This window comes from Corylus avellana, chromosome ca10 (assembly GCF_901000735.1).
Source record: "Corylus avellana chromosome ca10, CavTom2PMs-1.0".
NCBI classification, from domain to species: Eukaryota; Viridiplantae; Streptophyta; class Magnoliopsida; order Fagales; family Betulaceae; genus Corylus; species Corylus avellana.
The window spans coordinates 5,184,411-5,191,193 of record NC_081550.1 but is presented as its reverse complement, the minus strand read 5'-3'; positions in this window follow the sequence as shown (position 1 = coordinate 5,191,193).

Below are 6,783 nucleotides of genomic sequence, written 5' to 3'. Positions count from 1 at the left end.
TATCAAATATTATTTATTTATGGGTTGATTGTAATCAAATATTAGGATTGTAATCAAATCAAGGGGACCTTTGTTTCCTTCCGCTTTCTCTCTTCTCTCTCTCATTCTTCCGCTCTTCAATATATTTAACAATATATTTAACATGGTATCAAAGTTATTTCAACATGGTATCAAAGCCACTTTTTTGTGGCCTTCAACGTCATTGACGTTTTCGGCTGTTCTCTCCAACAATCTCATTGTTTCGCTACATCTACCTGCCACGCTCCTTCATGCGTCACCACGCGCCGGTCATATTCGGTGCGCCGATCTAATAACCGCCCAAGTGGGCTCATTTTTTTTTTGGCCCATCGTTAGCCCCTTTTGAAGTTTGGCTCATTGTTAGCCCTGGCCCGTTGTCGGCCCCTTTTTGGATTTTGACCTGTCGTCGAACCCTTTTGAAGTTTGGCTCATTGTCAACTCTGGCCCGTTGTGGACCCCTTTTGGAGTTTTGGCCCGTTGTTGACCCTTTTGTATCTGCATTCACCAGTCACCTGCCGCCATCGCTGGCCGTCCCACCAGCCTCTATCTCTTTCGACAGTCACCACCATCTATGGCTCGTTCCCGGCCTCCGCTACCGCCATTATCATTGTTTCTGATTTCAAATTCAAGGTTCCAGAATATTCCACATTGAGTTTGATAGGGGATGTTAGAATATATGGAAAATAAATAATATTTTCCTTATATTCCATAATTATGCTTATATCAAATATTCTCTATTTATAGGTTGATTGTAATCAAATATTGTGATTGTAATCAAATCAAAGAGATTTGATTACAATAATTGTATTTATACATTACCCTATAAATAGAGACATTTGTCTTGTAGACAAAATAATAAAGTTAACGAGCACAATATAGCCCTTAGGGGTATTCTTAGTGGTTGACGTAGGTGTCTAACATCGAACCACCCGTAAGTTCTTCGTGTTCATTCTCTCTCTTGCTTCTGTTATTATTTCCGCATCATCATTATTTTAATATGGTATCAGAGCTATTTCAACAAGCTACTTTCTTTTCGGACCCTCGATCCCTCTGAGTCTATGACTACTACAGTATTAATCTTTCCTTCTACTAAGAGCACTCATAATGACTTATCTATTTTTTACTTTTATCTAAAATACATAAGCAAAATACTAAAAAACCTTTTACATCAAATTATGCATCTCAAATGCAAAATACATGTAGTGGTGTACTGTTCACACATCCATCTCATTAATATATTATTTCTCTCTTCGCATCTCTCTTTTCCCAAAATTTTCTCCTACTAGTTCTCTTCCACATTTTTCTTTTCCCAAAATTTTCTCATACTATTTCTCTCTCCACATTTTTTTCCCAAAAGTTGAAAAATAATGTTAGTTCTTGTGTTAGCTTAATTCAGTTCCAAAATGCAGAGGCTACTGTTTACGGGCTCAAACACTGATATAGAATGCTCAAAATCCAATCTCCATCATTCATAATGTAGATTCATGTGTTATGAACGTCTCTGCAAAATTTCAGCTCAATCGGACCACAAACGCCCATCGATCGGAGCTGTTGATCAAGACTGGACAGCATTTCCAGAATGCTGTTTCACCCATTGCATGCCCTGTCTGGACAGGCCTTCCCCAGGTCCGGACCGCATTTTCAGAAACCTTATTTTTGCTCCGCAAGGCACTGTCCAGACAGCCCATTAACCTGTCCGGACACCCCGTAAGTTTTAGGCCAAAAAACGTGATTTTAAGTGGATTAAGTCTAAGATTTTGTCGGGGGTGTATATATATCATTATAGAAGAGAGATGCACGAATTTTTGTCCCCAAAGAATTTGTCAGAGGCTGTGCTAAGAGAGATCATATGTGGTGAGCGTTAAATTGAATCTCTTAGAGTTTTAGTTATTCCTTTGATAAATCTACGGTTGAGAAGTCTATCGGAATGGTCCAGTAAAGGAGAATCACGTTGAAGAAGATTGTGAGCAAGGAAACGAGTTGTAGGCTTGTCGATCTTACAGAGCCAAGGTCTTGCAAAGGGTTGTAAGTGTTCCTAGTGTTTGTAATCTCTGGATAATCTTTTGATAGTGATTTCTTGGGTTTGGCTGCCCTGGACAGGTTTTACTTTTAGATCGGTTTCTAAAAGGTTTCCTCTTCGTAACCAAAATATCTGTGTCTGCCTCTTTATTGCTTTATATATTTTGGGTGATTGAATTGTTTATTGCTTCATAGTATTAATTCCGCATAAATTGTGATAAACAAGTTTTTGGAGTCGGCATAGTGTTTTTCAAATAAGATCTTTAAGAAAAATACAATCCTTACAAATTTTTTTTTTTAATGATATAGATAAAAAAATAGATAATGGGATATATGGATTCTTTTAAAATTCATTTGCTAAACTAGATAAAGTGGGTTTTTATTAACTGTTTTACATAAAAATATACCTAAACCAATGTGAATGCTCTTAGTCCCAACTCCCAACAGCTACAGCAGTGAACTCATAAGTTTGATAACAAGATTTAGAGCAAAACATAGCATCGTGTAAGACAGTTCTTTGCAAAATATCAATGCAAATAATGAAAGGATAGAGTTTTCCTCCAAATTGGGTTTGAAGAATTTTTTCCAACCCAATCTATAAAAATGACATGTGAGATGCATATGTTTTTTTAATAGAATGAACACAGTTAGAATAAATTTTACTAAAAATTCATGTGCATCTCACATGTTAATAAAAAAATAAACTCGTGTCATTTTTATAAATTTGGTTGGAGGAAAACTCTGTCCATAATTAAATGCATTATACATATTATACATGATATAGCAAAATTGTAAAGTCATAACTCAACTCCATATAGTGTATCTGTGCCCTTAACCCCTTCACAGTAGAGTTTGAGCATCTTGAGCAACATAAGGTACAACATCAGTGTCTCAATGAAGTATAATAGCAGTCACCAACTAGCAATTCGACCTCAGTGGGCCACACTACCAATGATGTTATGCCGTTACCACCTTACGTACACGGCTGGATCAATAACTTGTCTGGCCCATTGGATCCAATTGGTAAAAACATAAACATAAAACTAGATCACTGGGTCATGCCCATATAATGCTAAGCCCATAATTAAAAGTCATATGTCATACGATGCAATTATTTCATTCTTTTACATGCATGCAATGATAAATACTTGCACGAAGTTTCATTCCTTTTGTAGCATTTAATGCATAAAATTTAGTTCATGCGCATTGTTATTTTTGTACAAGGTAGAGATAGAGCATGGATGTTTCATACATAAAGTATTATGCCATCAAAAGAAGATAGCAGTCTCCATGTGAGTTTTACTCAAATTAATCATATGGATTATGCTAAAAACTAACTTGGAACTCTTTAACAATGTTCTCTACGAAAAATCCCTATGTTAGAAGGCTATACCGGAACAAAAACTTACCTTCGATACCAAAAATTGAAAAAAATACGATGTTGGAACAAGGCATAATTGATCCCGTTAGGCCTAGGATCGAACCCAGCTGGGGTTGATAGTTCCTGTCGGCTTGGGATCAATCCTAAATGAGGCTGATTGGTCCTGAGTAGTTTGTGCTAGATCCCAACCAATCTTGAACACTCCGGTGTTAGGAAGATAAGCGATCATAGAGTTTTTACCAAGAATATATTAATATACATATTTGAACATTACTTTAGTCTAAAAGCCTAAGTTAATAGAATTGGGTCCACTTAGGTATATTAACTATTATTTTTCTTTATATTTTCTCAATGTGGGATTCAACACTCACAAGTGCACTAATTACAACAATCTTTCACTCACTTGTAATTCTGTTCACATTGACCCAATTCACCCCTCACTTATGAGTCTTTTTACATTTTCAAGAGTATCCCGAGTCAAGAATTGTGGAAGTAGGCATAACTCCAAACCAGACGCGTCCAGACACCCGTCCCAGGAAGCTAACCATGGCTTTGATACTATTTGTTTGAGAGATAAGTGGTTATAGAATTTTTACCAAAAGTACATTAATATACATATTTGAACATCACTCTAACCCAAAAGCTTAAACTAATGGGTTTGGGTATACTAACTACTTTTTTTTTTTGTTCTCATTAATGTGAAACTCAACATTCACAAGTATACTCACACCTTCCTGATCTTGTATTTTTCCCTCTTTCTTTTTAGTTTCTGTCCTAATAGTACTCATCATCCCTAGCTAGCTAGCTAGCTATATATATATCTCTTCCTAGTACAACCATTAGGAGTAAAATTGAAGAATTGTTAAGTACGAGAGTTAGAAATCGACAAAAGAAATGTAACAAAAGGTGTTTTTTTTTTTTTTTTTTAAGTACTGCAAAGGAGTTAAATGCACTGTATGCTCTTTGACCAACATCACCCATTTCAATATTTTCATGAATTTCCGAACTGTACTTTTTATATATGTATTAGTGCTTCATTTGTACAAATCACACAAAGCTAGCTAAAAGTAAAAAGTAAATAATAATAATAATAATTTGCAGGTTTGCATCGTATCTAGATGAAGAGGATTCTCATGAATAGCAATGACAATGAGAACAAAAAACATGTTCAGTGTTGTAAGCAGGAGGTACTCTTTTGTTTATGTATAGTATGTCCGTCCTCTCCGTTCGGACCGTCGGGAAATCCAACACCTGCACATCCTCTTTTGAAGGGTCAATTACATAGCCTGCCTCTCCATGATTGACACATTGTTATCTCATCACCCAAATAGTGCACCAGTACTCGCTACCAAACAAATCAAACATAATTGCGCAGCTGCCTAAATATATGCATGATTCAATTTTTTTTCTTCTTTTTTAATTTCTAACATATGAATAAACTGACCAGAAAATAGAATAAAAGCCTAATATAGATCGAGAATATAAAATATTCTAGCATTTTCGATTGAGTAAACAAGAGAGGATTGACCAAAAGAGAAATTTTTTTTTTTAATTTTTTTTATTTGGAGGGGGAAAACAACAGATTTGGAGGCAAGAAAATGACACTTATCGAGCGTAGTTGGGTGGCCACGATGTGCGTACTGAAAATATCATTTCGTATTGGGGTCTCATATACAATTCTAACATATATTATGTATTTTTTTTATTGCACACTTTACGATAATATTGCCCCAAATACAAGTTATAATCACGTTGATTCTTGCCATTCTTGCTCTAATCTTCGATGTCAAGATCTTCCCGCACAACTAATTCAATATTTGACAATTAAGCATCAGTCGTAACTCTTGCATAAATATAGTACTATATAAGTTAGGGAAAACTTTACTGAAGACCCCCGAACTTTCACATGTTTTGAAATACTCCTCTTAAACTTCAAAATCTCTCAATTTAGTTCTCTGAACTTTCAATTGCTCTCAATTTGGACCATTCCGTTAATTTTAGACGTTAAAAATTCAAAAAAGACCAAAATATCCATGATTTTGGTTTTATTAAAAATAAAAAAACGTTTTAGAAGTTGGAATTTTATACAAAAGTCAGGGGTATAAACGTCATGTGACGTTTAAAATCTGACGGAGGAGTCCAAATTGAAAGCAATTGAAAGTTCAGGGGACTAAATTGAGAGATTTTGAAGTTTAAGGGGGGTATTTCAAAACGGGTGGAAGTTCGGGAGTCTTCAGTGAAGTTTCTCTTATAAGTTACATACATATAATACTATGTATGCACAACGACCTAGGGAAAAATATTAATCACATTTGCACTATCATCCCCAAATTTGGTACATTTGAGTAAGAATCCATTAATGTGTCATGTCAACACCAATCATATTTGGACACATGTCACTTACATTAAAAATAAAAAATAAAATGAAAAAACCAAAAATAAAATACATATATACAAAAAAAAATAAATAAAAAAAAATCCAAAAAAAAAAAAAGGAGGGGTGGTTGAGCCCCAATTTGGCTAAATGGGGGACCCTCTCAGTTTTTCTTCTGGTATATATATATATATATATAATGTAAGTGACTCATGTCACAACATGATTGGTGTTTATGTGATGATTAACATACTCTTTAGGTAATTTTTAGTGACAATGATTTTTTTTTTCTTGCTTATCTTATGAAGTGTTTAGTCACTTTTAAGCTTTAAAAAACCTATTTGTCAAAACTCCAAATCACATTGACCAATTTAATATTTATTTCTTTGATTTTTATTGCAAAAAGTGACTTGCACAATGAAAATGGTGTGGTTGCTAAAAGTATTTTTGTTGTAGTTGATATTGTTAAGTGTTTAAGATGGAGGAGTACTTCTAGTATTCTAAAAGTGTGTGGAATTAAAGAACAGGCCATCCAAAAGCCATTGTGAAGCAAAATGGAAATTGAATGGTTGCCCATTGTAGGTATATATGAGGTCTTTGATGCCTAAGCTACATATATCTCTAGCTGTCAAGATAAAATCACCCAAAGCTATGAGAGCTACGAAATTCTATCAATTATGCACTAGAGTCTAGCTAGACCTATTTAAATTTTGCAACAAAACCTGCACCATCGAAAGCACTTCTTTTCTTCTTTAGTTAATTTTTTTTTATTTAATTTTATCACTTTAATTATATTCCAAGTACGCTAGAGAGCATAGTTACACAATGCAATAAAGCCTAGTATTTGATCGGCCAACCATAAAATAATACTAGAAAAAGCAATACAGTAAAGACTAAAGAGCTGCTGTTTCTACTAGGTTTTTCTAGTCAGTCTTTGAACGAACACCCTCTTGGTCTTATTCAAACAAAAACCATCATTAGCTAACAAATA